This window comes from Bufo gargarizans, chromosome 6 (genome assembly GCF_014858855.1).
Source record: "Bufo gargarizans isolate SCDJY-AF-19 chromosome 6, ASM1485885v1, whole genome shotgun sequence".
Taxonomy (NCBI): domain Eukaryota; kingdom Metazoa; phylum Chordata; class Amphibia; order Anura; family Bufonidae; genus Bufo; species Bufo gargarizans.
Window position 1 is genome coordinate 139,290,990 of NC_058085.1, and position 17,238 is coordinate 139,308,227.

The 17,238-nt window shown below is 42.4% G+C and overlaps 1 protein-coding gene across 3 annotated transcripts in view; it reads right to left on the reverse strand.

Annotated features, from left to right (window-relative positions):
* Positions 1-17,238, reverse strand: part of TANC2 (tetratricopeptide repeat, ankyrin repeat and coiled-coil containing 2) — a 479,564-nt gene that overhangs the window by 338,114 nt on the left and 124,212 nt on the right. Inside the window, exon 1 of one of the 3 annotated variants that reach the window (XM_044297174.1) lies at positions 14,967-15,028. The exons of the other annotated variants lie outside the window; for them this stretch is intronic. The gene's annotated coding sequence lies outside the window, so the exon portion shown is untranslated. Of the gene's footprint in view, positions 1-14,966; positions 15,029-17,238 lie in introns of those variants that run through there. 3 annotated transcript variants of the gene reach the window in all.

Consider the following 17,238-nt stretch of genomic DNA (forward strand, 5'->3'; position numbering starts at 1 on the left):
GCAACCACCTCCCGGACGCATATACGCGTACGGCGGTCGGGAGGTGGTTAAATCCCCTCGCCCAGATGGGCTACCCTTAGAAGTGTACTCTAGATATGCTGACCAATTAGTCGCTCCTTTATTGCAAATGCACTATGACTCCTTCTTAAAAGGTATCCTACCACCTTCACTATACAAAGCTACCATTGTGATACTCCTCAAACCAGGCAAGGATCCAGTTGATTGTGGGTCATATAGGCCCATATCACAATTAAATCTGGACTACAAAATCTTGGCTAAGATTTTGGCACAGCGGTTGAATGGGGTTATTTTAAACCTTATTCATCCAGATCAGTCAGGATTCTTGACTGGTAGGTCTAGAACAGATAATATCTGCAGAGTGCAGGTTGTCACACAAATAGGCCTTCAATGGGGGAGGCAGTGGGCCCTAGCATCCCTGGACACGGCCCAGGCCTTTGACTCAGTAGAAAAGCCTTACCTACTGGCAGCCCTGGAATGCTTTGGAATAGGTCCCGCATTTATTAAGTGGATATCAGTTTTGTATAAACGACCCTCGGCTGGTATTCTGGTGAATGGTATGTGCTCGGCGAACTTTGATCTGGGTCGTGGGACCAAGCAAGGATGCCCACTGTCGCCACTATTATTTACTTTAGCGATCAAACCTTTAGCTATCCGTATTAGATCTGATAGCCAATTCAAGGGAATATTTATAGGTGATCAAGAGGACAGAGTGGGACTATATGCGGACGACATGGTACTGTTTATGTCAGACGTGGAGTCTACGCTACCTCGTGCTACCTATCTCATTGAAACATTTAGTCAATTTTCCGGTCTCAGGATAAATTGGTCTAGATCTGTTCTATTTCCGCTATACTCCCTACCCTCATCCTCTCTTAATACCGAGCTACCTATAGTATCTGAATTTAAGTATCTAGGGATCCATATTACCAAAGACGCAGCCTCTTTTTATACTCTCAACATACAGCCTCTCCTGAATTATAGTGCAGACAAATTTAGGGTATGCAGTGGGCCTCCCATTATCCGTCCCGGGTCGAATAAATCTGATTAAGTTAATCATTCTACCTAAGTGGTTATATGTGTTAGAGCATGCACCTTTCATTGTTCCGAAAAAGACATTTCAGCGTTATAAGTCTCTATTATCTCCATTTATTTGGGGAAATAATAGACCTAAGTTGTCCATTGACGTACTGAGTCGACCTAGAGGTGAGGGAGGTATGTCCTTGCCTGACCTATATTTGTATTATCTGGCGGGACAAGTAAGGCAGCTAAGGTCATGGATCTCCTCGGAGGGTGCTCTGATTAGAGCAGAAAGGCAGTTGGCTGGAGCAGCCAAAACTCTTTAGCCGAACACTCCTACCCATACACAAATTAGTGTGGATGCTGGCAAGAAAATGCACTCTTATACAGGACTGGCCCCTGATATACCCTTGTGTGATAACCCTATGTTCCCCTCTCTTCATACTGGAAAAGATGGGCAGTTCTGGAAGGATCATGGGATTACAGTCCTGGGCGATCTATATTCTAGCAATGTGTTTAACACCTTTGAACAATTGAAAGAATGCCATAACCTACCTAGAACCACCTTTTTTAAATACCTTCAAATACGACATGCTATGAGCACTCACTTTAGGGATATCACAATATCAATCTCTGATTACCCACTGATCGGTGTCATATGCTCCCAAGGCCCCAAGGGATTTATCTCTGCTCTTTACACTCACTTGCTGAGTACCAAAATGCACAAGGCCCCCCCTCTTGGTATTATCCAAATGGGAAACTCTAATACCGGGTATTACAAATGAAGAAATTAACGACCTATTGGAATCTCCTGTATTGGTTTCCCCATCTATCAATAATAAATTTATACAGCTATGTATTATTCACCAAGGTTATCTCTCACCCGTCCGGTTACAAAAGATAGGCAAATTGTCACATTCTAGGTGCCACAGATGCGACGAGGAAGGGGCAACTTTCTGGCATCTTATATGGGACATCATAAGCTTTCTTTCTACGCTTACGCACCCTCCGGTAGCACTAACCCCACAAGTATGCCTGTTTGGTATATTGGATGAAGAGGTATATCCTCACCATACCAGAATACTCTTAAGAGAAACATTGTTTCTCGCACGGAAGGCTATTGCGATTCGTTGGATGGGTGATAGACGACCTTCTCTTAACCAATGGAAAGTACTTGTGAATAATGTGGTATCCTATGAGAATATTGTATTCAAGAATCGGGGTTTTCCTCAGAAATTCAGTAAAGTATGGGGACCCTGGTGTTCGTCCATGCAAACTATGTATTCAGCTCCTAGATTTTCAGATAATCTTAACGCAGTATTAGGATAAGATGGTTATGTACTCACTACAAGCATGTATCCTGTCAAATATGATTGCTCTGTACATGCAATGCATACGTGAATTGTCACTCCACCTCTATTGATATTGGTATGTATATGGTACTGTTTATGTATTTGAATGTCTTATTGACCTTCATGTATACTGACGTTCTTTGAACTTTTCTGATGATTCGTTCAAAAAACGAGTAAAAGGCTGGCATGTAGTCTTATTAAAGTGTCCTGTTCTACCCTTCATGAAGTCTGGGCTCATGTTTGGGGGATTGGAGAACTACACTCTGGGGATTGCTATAATCATTATACTCTCCAGACCACAATCCCTATCTCAAATAAGAGCTGTTCCTGTTCCTGCATCGCTCTCTGCAGGAAGAGAGGTGCACCCACTGGAACCTGGAAGCCTTGTCGTAGGTCCAGGGTGGGTAGAAGACGGCGAGATCCAAACCAAGCTGCGGCGGTTTGTGGGGCCGGCAGTACTTACGGTGTCAAGCGGAATGCTTGGAGTCCTCCGGAAGCACTAAGAGCATCAAGGTACCTAGTCGGGGTGCCAGGAGATCAGTTACAGTTGCGACCACCATGTAATCCAGTAGCGGTAGTCATGCTTGCACACTACAGAAAAAAGCGCCGGCCTCTCTGGTGGCTTGGACCGCGGGAGTGTGTACAGTCCAAGACTTTTATCTACAGGCCCTTCTAAAAAAAATTGTATATTGTGATGAAGTTCATTATTTTCTGTAATGTACTGATAAACATTAGACTTTCATATATTTTAGATTCATTACACACAACTGAAGTAGTTCAAGCCTTTTATTGTTTTAATATTGATGATTTTGGCATACAGCTCATGAAAACCCAAAATTCCTATCTAAAAAAATTAGCATATCATGAAAAGGTTCTCTAAACGAGCTATTAACCTAATCATCTGAAACTAATTAACTCTAAACACCTGCAAAAGATTCCTGAGGCTTTTAAAAACTCCCAGCCTGGTTCATTACTCAAAACCGCAATCATGGGTAAGACTGCCGACCTGACTGCTGTCCAGAAGGCCATCATTGACACCCTCAAGCAAGAGGGTAAGACACAGAAAGAAATTTCTGAACGAATAGGCTGTTCCCAGAGTGCTGTATCAAGGCACCTCAGTGGGAAGTCTGTGGGAAGGAAAAAGTGTGGCAGAAAACGCTGCACAACAAGAAGAGGTGACCGGACCCTGAGGAAGATTGTGGAGAAGGACCGATTCCAGACCTTGGGGGACCTGTGGAAGCAGTGGACTGAGTCTGGAGTAGAAACATCCAGAGCCACCGTGTACAGGCGTGTGCAGGAAATGGGCTACAGGTGCCGCATTCCCCAGGTCAAGCCACTTTTGAACCAGAAACAGCGGCAGAAGCGCCTGACCTGGGCTACAGAGAAGCAGCACTGGACTGTTGCATGTCATTCGGAAATCAAGGTGCCAGAGTCTGGAGGAAGACTGGGGAGAGGGAAATGCCAAAATGCCTGAAGTCCAGTGTCAAGTACCCACAGTCAGTGATGGTCTGGGGTGCCATGTCAGCTGCTGGTGTTGGTCCACTGTGTTTTATCAAGGGCAGGGTCAATGCAGCTAGCTATCAGGAGATTTTCGAGCACTTCATGCTTCCATCTGCTGAAAAGCTTTATGGAGATGAAGATTTCATTTTTCAGCACGACCTGGCACCTCCTTACAGTGCCAAAACCACTGGTAAATGGTTTACTGACCATGGTATTACTGTGCTGAATTGGCCTGCCAACTCTCCTGACCTGAACCCCATAGAGAATCTGTGGGATATTGGGAAGAGAAAGTTGAGAGACGCAAGACCCAACACTCTGGATGAGCTTAAGGCCGCTATCGAAGCATCCTGGGCCTCCATAACACCTCAGCAGTGCCACAGGCTGATTGCCTTCATGCCACGCCGCATTGAAGCAGTCATTTCTGCAAAAGGATTCCTGACCAAGTATTGAGTGCATAACTGAACATAATTATTTGAAGGTTGACTTTTTTTTGTATTAAAAACACTTTTCTTTTATTGGTCGGATGAAATATGCTAATTTTTTTAGATATGAATTTTGGGTTTTTATGAGCTGTATGCCAAAATCATCAATATTAAAACAATAAAAGGCTTGAACTACTTCAGTTGTGTGTAATGAATCTAAAATATATGAAAGTCTAATGTTTATCAGTACATTACAGAAAATAATGAACTTTATCAAAATATGCAAATTTTTTGAGAAGGACCTGTATAGTGTGCAAGCACGACCACTGCTGATCGATTGCAGGGTGGTGGTAACCATGCAAACAAGCAAGGAGATGGAAAAATCTAGACAGCAAAGGAGGCAATATGGACAATCACAATACATTAAGTAAGTGCCTTGTATTAACTTTCTCTACATGATAAATGCCATTTGCTGAAGTGAGACAACCACTTTAAGCAGTCAGCATCGAAAACTGCAATTAATCAAACAGCCCTACTGAGAACAAAAGGGTCAGGCATGTTGTAGTCAAACTGCCCATTCCTCATCTCCCCTCTGCCCATTGAACGAACAGTCCGTTCCGGATAAATGCCTGTGCACTGACAAGCGTAAAAGGGAATGTAGTCTCTCTTCGCCTTTATTACTGGAAAATCTAAAGAAGTTCCTGCCTCTAATCCAGAGACAACACAGATAAAGGTGACCATACACCCTCAATAGCTGTCAGCCAAACCCTCGATGGAAACAATAACTACAGTATATATGGGTACTACGCACTTTTGATCCAGTTTAGGTATTCTAGAATGCACCAATATCTATTTTAACAACTGATAACCATGTATACTGTAAATCCAGGGTAAAAATAAACTCAGGATAAAAATAAAAACTGCATAATTTTGCTATGGAAAGTTCTGGATAGGTCAGCCACAAAAATGTGTTTGGGAAAAACAATATTTAATTTACATCAAGAAGAACCCCAAGCCCCAAACAACAGGACTGACATCTGATCCTCATTTATACAGTACATAAAATGCAGAGAGCATTTCAGGAAAGAGTGCAATTAGACTGCACACACATTAAATCCAATAGGACACTGCACAGAGTGTCGGGATAGGGCGCTAAGGCTGGTTTCACACGGGCGTTGCGGGAAAATGTGCAGGTGCGTTGCGGGAACACGCGCGATTTTACATTGTAATGCGTTTTGCACTCGCGTGAGAAAAATCGTGCATGTTTGGTGCCCAAACCCGAACTTCTTCACAGAAGTTCGGGCTTGGGATCGGTGTTCTGTAGATTGCATTATTTTCCCTTATAATGTGGTTATAAGGGGAAATAATAGCATTCTGAATACAGAATGCATAGTAAAATAGCGCTGGAGGGGTTAAAAAAAATCTATTTTTTTTAACTCACCTTAATCCACTTGATCGCGCAGCCAGCATCTCCTTCTGTCTTCATCTTAGCTGTGTGCAGTAACAGGACCTGTGGTGACGTCACTCCGGTCATCACATGATCTTTTACCATGGTGATGGATTATGCGATGGACCATGTGATGACCGGAGTGACGTCACCACAGGTCCTGTTACTGCACACAGCTAAGATGAAGACAGAAGGAAGATGCCGGCTGCGTGATCAAGTGGATTAAGGTGAGTTGAATTTCTTTTTATTTATTTTTTAACCCCTCCAGCGCTATTTTACTATGCATTCTGTATTCAGAATGCTATTATTTTCCCTTATAACCATGTTATAAGGGAAAATAATAATGATCGGGTCTCCATCCCGATCGTCTCCTAGCAACCGTTCGTGAAAATCGCACCGCATCCGCACTTGCTTGCGGATGCTTGCGATTTTCACGCAAAGCCATTCATTTCTATGGGGCCTGCGTTACGTGAAAAACACAGAATATAGAGTGATGCGTGAAAATCACCGCTCATGTGAACAGCCCCATAGAAATGAATGGGTCGGGATTCAGTGCGGGTGCAATGCGTTCAACTCACGCATCGCATCCGCGAGGAATACTTGCCCATGTGAAAGGGGCCTTAGTCTGGCAACTGACAAATTACCAGATATACTAAACTTTTCAGGCCTCACAACTCCATTGACATAGCCTAAGGCCACTTTCACATCTGCAGCCCGGCCGCCGGTTCCAGCAGAGAATGTGGGGGAATCGGCCAGGCACAAACCTTACGTACGAGGTTGGTGTCCGGCAGATTCTCCAAATTTTTGCCGGAATACGGCCGGATCTCTGCTGCACCCCATTATACTTAAAAGGAGTTCTCCAGGAATTAAGAAAATGAAAATACTTAATCCTTTCGATACCAGTGTTATACATACATGGCGCTGGATCGATGTGTAAACATGGCGCCCGCTCGCACTTGCAGCAGGCGCCATGGCCGGCAGACAGTTTCAAACAGCAGAAATCTGCGGCTAATTAAATAAGCCCCTAAACAGCTCAGTAGACATAAGTATAAAAAATTATGGGGGTCAGAATATGGTGATGTAAAAAATTTTTAAAAATAATCAAAGTTTATATTTTTTTTTTACACTATTAAGAACCTATACATATGTGGTATCATTGTAATCGTATTGACACAGAGAATGAAGGGCATAGGTCAGTTTTGCCACAATACCTTTTATTATTTATAATGGCTTGTTTTGTCTGCGGAGCAATCATTAGGGGAAACAAAATGGCCGCTGTCCCATTAGTTCACACAAAACCTGTCCTGATCACACAAGAGGACAAGTTACTTTACAACACTGAGATAAAGAGCTGCCTCATCCTCCTCCGCCTCTCTACTTGCCTGGAATTATGATCTTAAATACAGATAAAAACTTTAGCTAAATTTCTGGGGAATTTAGTTCACGAGGAGACATGAAGTACAGCGATGATGGACTGGACAGGCTGTGGTAATGGAGACTGTAAACAAGTGCTGCTGCTCATTAGCCATACCTCACCCTCCTCTCATGTCTCCTCATCGTCTCCATTCCCACAGAGATTCACCTGTATCATGATTCCTGACAAGCAGAGCACAGAGGAGGATGAGGCAGAACTATGGCTCATTGTGGAGAAGTAACTTGTCCATCTGTGTGATTAGGACAGGTTTTAGGTGTACTGTAGGACGACGGCCATTTTATTTCTCATAAGGATTGCTCCCTAGACAAAACAAGCCATTCCAAGTAATGAAAGGTATTTGTGAATATATTTATTATAAAATAATATTTAAGTATTTTCATTATTTTAATTACTGGAGAACCCCTTTAATGGAGCTGGCAGGCATTTTGGTTGCATCTGGCAGTGCCGGATCCGGAGCATTCTGGGAATACATGCCGCAGAAGTGAAAGAGAAAGTCAATCAGCAAAACTCCACACACTAAATAAAAGAAAACAACTCACTAGATTCCCTCACCATTGGGACTTACCAAAAACAGCTTAATGGGGAAGATTGGGTAATCATGTTTAAAATGTGGAATTATCAGGTATGAGTGGGTATGTAGCCTCGTTCCCAATAATTGCTCGGTGTAAATGTGCGGCTCATTCATCGGGTGATTGCATCTTTTATTTGAAACATAAAATCTTCACTTGCCGATCGCAGATCTTCCTGTGCACACAATGATGTGCAGCTGGCACCCAGTGAATCTGTATGTGGACAAATGAGCGCAGTAGCGATCGTTCATCCCCATACAGAGAAAAGGATTTCTGAATGTAAATGCAGCTCTCACCTCTACTCAAAGATCAGGCAATTATTGGGAAGGGTCAGTTTGTTTCCGATAATTGCCTGTAGATGGAGCCATGTAAAGGGACTTAAGAGGCAGGTAGCCTAAAGAGATGCCAAGATAAATTGGATGCATGGGCAGACATTTTTGTCTTATTTGAACTTACTAACTCTTGATTGGCTTACCTCGTGATAACATTTTGTGCAAAAACATTTTGCACAAAATGGTGCCTCTTAAGTCACACCTCCTTTTCCTGCAAAGCTACATCCTTTCCTACAAACTACACCCTCTTGGCAGACGAGACACAGTGGTTTATTCTTTTTGGCTTACATGCTTCATAAATACGTACAAAATGCCCCAAAAATTTGAAAAAGTTTGGTAAAAATTACACCAGAATTCAGGCACAGATACACCCCCTTATTAAATTACAGTCCAGTCACATACAATGGATTTGGATAATTAAAGGATAACTGTCATATTTTTTATTTTATTTGCTAGTTTATTAGAGCTGGGCATTTATACCTGAGGTAGTCTGTCAATGATTGCTAAAAGATCTGTAATTACCTAATAATAACAGCTTTCATTAATGTCTCCTGTCCATTTCCAATGCGCCCTTAAAAGACTGTTGCTAGGGCTCATCTGTCTCCCAACTTAATGTAAACAGAAGACAGAGGGGCGGTCCATCCCACTGCATGCCTGCATTAGGCTTCAGAGTGAGGAGGCGTGTCTTTCAGTAATCCAATCTGATTGGCTGGCAGGAAGCTGCTGGCTACAGCAAGTGTGTATTTGAAGTGAGGGAAAGCAGTTTTGGCCTCAGAGAACTGGCAGAGAAGATCCTCATATTGTAGGATTCAAGACAGCCGTAACTAAGGGGAAAACTCAAACGGTGGTATGTGAAGAAACTAAAGATTGCTTTATGCATAATGCAGTGGCAGCAGTAACATTTTTTTTTTTAATGAAAACATGACAGTTATCGTTTAACCAGAATGAACACTATTTAATTAACTGAAAACCATACCAAGGGCCAAACATATAAAAAAATAAAAATAAATGACTGGAACAATAAATTGGGGTTCACACGATTGAGGCCACATGTTTGGGTGTTGGTCCATTGTTTTCTCCTGCCCTCAAGGTCTGAGAGAGGCTTGTAAGGATTAGGTCTCCTGTTATTTTCTCCCTTTTATTTTACACCTGTTTTGCTATTTGCGTGTTATTTTAGTTTTTCTCTTTTATATTTTGTAATGTTTAGTTCTCGTATGCTCTAGAAATCCACAGCCTTTCAGAGAGTCTTTGGGCAGTGTGTGTCAGTGGGTACTCGTGGTGTTAACAGATCAGCTTCTCATCAGGCTCCAATGATGGATGGTGGCAGCGTGTATTTGGAGGTGGGTGGGCTGTGTCTGGGGAGTGATTTATGTTCCATTTGCAGCCTGATTGGAAGGTTAGTGCAATATAAAGGTGAGTGGAGATAGATCAACCCCTCGCATTCGCGACTGGAAGCTTAGTGTAATATAAGTGAGCGGAGATGGATCAACCACCCAGTGCAGTAAAGATATTCTGGATTGTCAGGTCAAAAAGGGTAAAAACATGAGTGAAAGAACTTAGAATTTAGAAGTCGGAATGAATAAAAGATACCTGGATCGCTACTGAGCATGGCAGTCCACCTCTGAAGGCAGGAGAAGGTGGACTAGAAGGACAACAGGGGGCAATAGTAAAGAGGAGAATGTAATGTACATAAGAAATGAAACAATATTTTTACTGCATGTATACTGCAGTAATACTTCATTTAAAAGACCCTATTCATTGCATAATTATACTTTTCATGGTATAACCTCTAAATACAATGTCCTTAAAAGAAATCCAAACAAAAAAAGCATAAAAAGGAAATTAATTCCAGGTCTTTCTCTCCATCCCTATTACAATCATGGAGTGACCGAAAAGGCTTGAAAAGACCATGCACTATTTTAGTGAATAAATAATGTTGTTAGTTTCCGTGTCCGTTCCGTTTTTTTTTTGGGGGGCAGAATAGGATGCAGACCCTTCATTTCAATGGGTCAGCAAAAAATGCAGACAGCATACAGTGTGCTGTCCGCATCAGTATGTCCGTTCCGTAGCCCCGCAAAAAAAATAGAACACGTCCTATTCTTGTCCGTTTCAGGCATTATTACGATAGATCCACAAAAAAAAAAAAAAAAAAGTATGGCATCCGTTTTTGTTTTTTTTTGGGGGGGGGGGGGTATCCGCAATTTTCAGACCGCAAAACACATACGGTAGTGTGCATGTAGCCTTATATTGAAGAGTCTCTCTCTGAATCACGGAGCGACACTTTATTCTGCTGACAATGGACTGGTAAAGGTGAGCATGCTGCTATGTTCCCTGCTCCACTCACTGAAGGGAGCAGCATTATCTCACATGGGAGATGAATCAGTCAATCAGGAGATAACCTTTTTGCAGAGTGCTATGGCAAAGCAATCATGAACATCACTTAATCTCTCCTGCGATAAGGTCTTTCTGTTGTGTATTCAGAGATCTAAGTGATAAATTTCCCATAGCAATTATAGTACCACTGGTAATACAGAGAGACAACCACCATTATGCCAGAAAACGAAGCAAAGCAGGTCTATGCCTTCTTGTGTGAAAGCAAGGATCTTGGTGTTGACAAAGACCGGAGGCAAAAACACTGAAAAACTACGGCTTGGCAGGTTCAAAGAAAGCGTGTCAATGAGTGTTTAAATCAAGGTTTTATGTTTAACATATTTTGGGAATTGTTGGTGATTTTCTTTTATTTTTTCCCCCCATATAACTATCTTTTTTTTTTTATCTTGAAATCTTGCTGTTTTCACACTGAGCCTGATCATATGCTGATCAGGCTCAGTTCTGTGGAGCTCTCTTTCATCTCATCATAGACAGAATTACAATGAAAGGTATTGCCTACAGATAATACAGAATCCATCAATCACAATAGGAGATGGTCAAAGCCCATCCCCTACCCCTCCCTGCACAATAACCACTGTACAGGGCACCCAGCATGGTGCACATCCCGTGCATATTTAGTGTTTTATAATCTTTTTTGTGTCTCACTCAACAAAAGCGTTTAGACTGGAGGAAAGAATTTGGTGCAAAAAAAAGTGGCATAGAGTCACATAAAATAAAGATGCGCCAAATTTATCATACAGGAGCAGCTGTGAAAAAATTGCACATCTAGTCTAATTCTAAACAGGCAGAATTAGAGGGGTTGTCCAGGATTTTGATACCGATGGTGTATCCTTAGAATTGGTCAGAACAGTGGGAGTCTGACTCCCATCTCGCCCCGTTGATCAGTTGTTTGAAGAGGCTGCAGCTCTCCAGTAAGCGCTGTGGACTCTTCCTAGGACAGTGATGTCACTTTTATTGGTCACATGACCTAGGTGTAGCTCAGTACCATCCAAGTGAATAGGCCTGAGCTCTTCAAACAGTTGATCGGTGGTGGTGTCAGACCCTACTGATCAGGATAGGTCATTGATATCTGAGGATAGACCATCAATATCAAAATCCTAGACAACTCATTTCATAAATATGCCCCATTTAGATTCACTGAGAGCAAGCAGAGATCTTGAAAAATAAAGGTCTGAAACACTATTTTGTCGTTATACACTTTAGGAATAATAATCTAAAACGTCACATTGTCAAGAAGCAGACGAGTTGTTCAGCTGGTGTCACCACCACCTTTGGCTTGGACAATTGTTAGTCGGTAACTCTACAGCCCCCCGAGGCAGTGAAAGAAGGCCAACAGCTACTTACACAACACATACACCCGAAATACTTGAAAAGCAGGAATGTGTGCAGAGATTACCTTGCCCCATAAAAGTTATTTATCTCATCAAACAGCTTGCAGCAAAATCATTTTAACTCCAACAAGCCAGGCCATATGGCGATACAGCTATGGAACCAAGGTGACAACAGGACGAGCAGCAAAATAATCCCATTCATTTCATGGGCGACGCTTCATTTGGCAAGCTTTACCCATTCATTGCGAAAACTAGGGTTTGGAGAAACAATTCCAGGAATGCTTACAGCTTGTTTATATCGCGGATTCTCTGTGTGTGGCTCCGCACCAAAATCTATGCAATCTGTGTCTGCAGATTCCACCCCCCATTGTTTTCAATGGGTACCCATACTGCCCTTTATATGGTCACAGATTTATCCAGAACACCCCCCCCCCCTCCAGATATTTCAAAACACGCGAAGAATGGACATGTGGCAGGGAAACTGTATCTAGTCTTGACATGTGGACTAGCACTATTGAATGGAGCCAAATCTGCAGGAGGATCCGCGGAATGGAAAATCGCGGGTCGGCTTTGGATTCCGGCAGAAAAATCTGCCATGTGAACATACCCTTAAATGGCAGAATGGGCTGTGTCTGGTACTGCAGGATTCCAGTGAATGGTGATGAGCTATAATAGCAGGCTATAACCAAGACCTTCTCGTTCTAATACTGGACAATCACTTTAAAGGCACACCGATGCGGGACGTGTAGGCTGCTGATCTTCTGATGGAGAATGACAAGTGTAAAATCCGTTGCATTGGACAGTAACGTGGATGAGATTTAAAGAAACCTTACCCACATGCCACATACTCACGGAAACGGACATAAAGTTGAGATTTGGATCACATCAGTTTATGCTGCAGCAGATTTCATATTTTGCATTGCATGGGGTAAAACCTGTTTATTCCACAGCAAATTCTGCGTCAAAATCCGCATCTAACCAGTGAGAATTTTGTTGCGCTCTGTCACAGTATAATAATCCCTGTGTGAATGGACCAATCAAAAGCCACTCAGATTTTGCTAGAACTAATGAAGTCAAGTAATTATCTATATATATATTATTATAACACTATGTGATGCGTTAGGCCAAAGCATAAGCCAAAGCCACAACTTGACAACACTGCAGAGTATAAAAAGAGTAAAAAAAAACAAAAACAAAAACGGCAGCAATTATGATCTAGAACCAACCCGCAGATAATAATTTCTATATCACTGTAGAAACGCATTAGAACAAAGCGATCAGAGGCTATAACTTGATAAGAGTGCATCATAGTAGAAAATAAAAAAACTACAGCAGTCATGAACTAGAACTATCTCCCCCATTCATGTCATCACAGGAAAAGCATTCATTTATCTGATTCCTCAGATTCTCATTTCTATGTCCGTATAGAAACGCGTTTGCTCAAAGAGTGCCACAACTTAACAGTGCATTAAAAAAAAGTTGAAAATAGGACATCAGCAGCAATTATGATCTAGAACACCCCCCATTATATGTCTGTGTAGAAACGCGTTAGCTCAAAGAGTGCAGAGGCCACAACATGATAACAGTGCATCATAGTAGAAAACGGTAAAGAATTAAAAATCAGCAGCAGTCAGGAACTAGAACTACAGTATATCAACCATTCACGTCATTACATGAAATGCATTAATTGATCTGATCCCTCAGATTCTCATTTCTATGTCTGTTTAGAAACGCGTTAGTCAAAGAGTGTAGGGGCCACAACTTGACAGCAGTGCATAAAAATGTAGAAAATAAAAAATCTGCAGCAATTTTGGACTAGAACTACATCCCCATTCCGGTCATCACTCGAAATGCATGAATTGATATGATCCCTCAGATGCCAGTATAGAAGCGCATTAGGCTACTTTCACACTCGCGTTTGGTGCGGATCTGTCATGCATCTGCACAGACCGATCCGTTCAGATAATACAACCATCTGTATCTGTTCAGAACGGATCCGTTTGTATTATCTGTAACATAGCCAAGACGGATCCGTCTTGAACACCATTGAAAGTCAATGGAGGATGGATCCTTTTTCTATTGTGCCAGATTGTGTCATAGAAAAACGGATCCGTCCCAATTGACTTACATTGTGTGGCTTAGTTCCGTCAGACGGACACCAAAACGCAGCAAGCAGCGTTTTGGTGTCCGCCTCCAAAGCGGAATGGAGGCAAATGGATGCATTCTGAGCGGATCCTTATCCATTCAGAATGCATTAGGGCAAAACTGATCCGTTTTGGACCGCTTGTGAGAGCCCTGAACGGATTTCACAAACTGAAAGTCAAAACGCCAGTGTGAAAGTAGCCTTAATTTGGCAACAGTGCATCATAGTAGAAAAGTAGAAAAAATAAATAAAAAAACATTAGCAGTCATGACCTAGAACTACAACATAAAAGTAAAGAATAAAAAAATAATGAGCAGTCATGAACTATAGTATATCCCCCATTCATGTCATTGCATGAAATACATTAATTGATCTGATAACTCAGATTCTCATTTCTAGGTCTGTGTAGAAACGCGTTAGCTTAAAGAACGCAGAAGCCATAACTAAAAAATCATCAGCAATTATGAGCTAGGACTACACCTCCCCCATTCATGTCATCACGTTGATCTGATCCCTCAGAATCTCATTTCTGTCAGTGCAGTGTTACACATTAATGGCTCCGTATGGGAAGGTCGTTACATTATACATACACAAACACAATAAAACGCCATACAACACCTATGGTGATCACTGTTACTGGAGTCATGGGGCACACACAGAAATAACATCAGCCTTCCAAATAAGATGCTATTCTTTTCAAGGAGGGAGCATATTTTAGGGACCAATTTTGGGCAGTTTAAGACTAGAAATATATATTTATTTATTTTTTCAGAAACAGCACCACCCTAGTCTACAGGTATAGTCTGGTACTGCAGCTCAGTCCTGGTTCACTTCCAAGGAACGAGGATGCAGTACCAAACATATCCATGCACAAGAGTGGCACTGTTTCTGTGAAAAAATATATATATAATCTAGCGCCCTAACTTTAATGTGCGCTTCCAAAGCTGCCCGAGTAATCCCAAATATTTCAGCCGTACCCACAGTACTGTAAACCCCCCGTACTCACTTATGCAGACTGAAGGTCAATAAAGAGAATATTCCAGGGTGAAGCACAGGGGCGAATGCGGCGCTCATACAACTCAGAAAAGTCAGAGCAGCGTATGTTCAGCGAAATGTGAGCTCCTATGTTTTTTTTTCCTCTCTATGAAAACAATGGTGTCGCTGCTGCTTGGTCAGTCTGGGGAGAAACAAACCAGAGCTGCTGGTTCTGTCATCCCTCCTTAACCATTTCACTGACAGAATCCTCCCCGGGACATTCATCTTGAAGGCAAACATCCAAGACACACATGACTGAAAGACACACAGGGTGGAATTCATCAAAACTGGTGTAAAGAAGAACTGCCAACAACAACCAATCAGATTTCACCTTTCATTTTCCACAGGAGCTCTGAAAAATGAAAGGTGGAATCCCATTGGTTGCTATGGGCAACTTAGGGTACTTTCACACTTGCGTTAAAGTTCTCCAGTATTGAGTTCCGTCCTAATGCATTCTGAATGGAGAGAAATCAGGTATGCATCAGGATGTCTTCAGTTCAGTCACTCTTATGTTTTTTGGCCGGAGAAAATACTGCAGCATGCTGCGGTATTTTCTCCGGCCAAAATTCTGGAACACTTGCCGAAATGCTGGATCCGACATTAATTTCCATTGAAATGTATTAATGCTGGATGCGGTACTAAGTGTTCTGGAAAACATGATCAAGTTTCCTGATCTACGCAGACCTTTAAAAATGTGGGGGGAAAAAACGTATCCGTTTTTCCGGACGACACCGGAGAGACTGATCCGGTGTTTCAGTGCATTTGTCAGCCGGATCCGGATCCAAACAGAAACAAATGCTATCCGTTTGCATACGGATTTCCGGATTAACGGAACTGCCTGTCAAAATCCAACAACGCTGGTGTACCAGTACCCCAAGCCAGTTCTACTTTACACCAGTTTTGATAAATCCACCCCAAAGAGCTTATGTTTCTGCCTTCTTCTTCCCATGTTAAAAACTTAGGCTACTTTCACACCTGCGTTCGGTGCGGATCCGTCTGGTATCTGCAAAGTCGGATCCGCACCAATAATGCAAACGCTTGTATCCGTTCAGAACGGATCCGTTTGCATTATTCATTCAAAAAAAAGTCTAAGTTAAAACGGATCCGTCCGTTAACACTGAAAGTCAATAAGGGACGGATCCGTTTTCAATTGCACCATATTGTGTCAGTGAAAAACGGATCCTTCTCAATTGACTTACATTGTAAGTCAGGACGGATCCTTTTAGCTCTGCATCGTCAGGCGGACACCAAAACGCTGCAAGCAGCGTTTTAGTGACCGCCTAAAAGACGCAGCAGAGACCAAACGCAGCCAAACTGATGGATCCTTATCCATTCAGAATGCATTAAAGCTGAACTGATCCGTTTTGGGCCACTTGTGAGAGCCTTGAAACGGATCTCACAGGCGGACCCAGAAACGCCAATGTGAAAGCACAAAGCCTTATCTGTGTAGACTTTACGGGCATGGCCACTAGGTGGCGTGACGAGAACTGTAGATATGTACTTGATACAGGGCTGAACTAGTGTTGGTGGAGCCTGCAGGCAAACAGTACTTGATGTCCTAAGGCTGGTGTCTCACATAGGATTTTGTGGTGTTTTGCAGTTTTTGGTTCATTTTCATTTTTTTGCAGGTGCCCCTTAGGAAAAAGAAAAAATGGCAGCCTCAAAAGGCGTCATGGAAGTCTACTGGAGATATTAAACCAAACTGGCATTTTTTGCAGTGCCGCTTTTTCACACAAGGATCAGTTGTATTTTTTTTCAAACCGCTGCATGTGTTTCCTCCCTTACGCTGGGTTCAGACCTGAGCGTTCGGAAACGAGCGCTCTGTATGCGCGATTGTACGGGCGTTTACAATCGCGCATACAGAGACTGGCGTTCACACATTGTCGCGCGTTCCCGAATTTCTATGTGCGGGAACGCGCGACAAACGCCCAAAAAAAAGCTCAAGCACTTGTTTGAGCGTCGGGCGTTTTACAGCGCGATCGTACGCGCTGTAAAACGCCCAGGTGAGAACCATTCCCATAGGGAATCATTGGTTCTTGCCTGTAGGAACGCGCTGTAAAACGCTCAGGTGTGAACCCAGCGTTATTGCCTGGCTTTTTTGCCCCATAAACATCCACTGGTTGGTTTTTTTAAATAATGTTTTTGCACAGTGCTTTTATATTTTTTTTACAAATACTTTCCCCCACTATACAGCTCCATAGAGGAAGCAGGGGCACATGCTCTGATTTAAAGGGTTGTACACT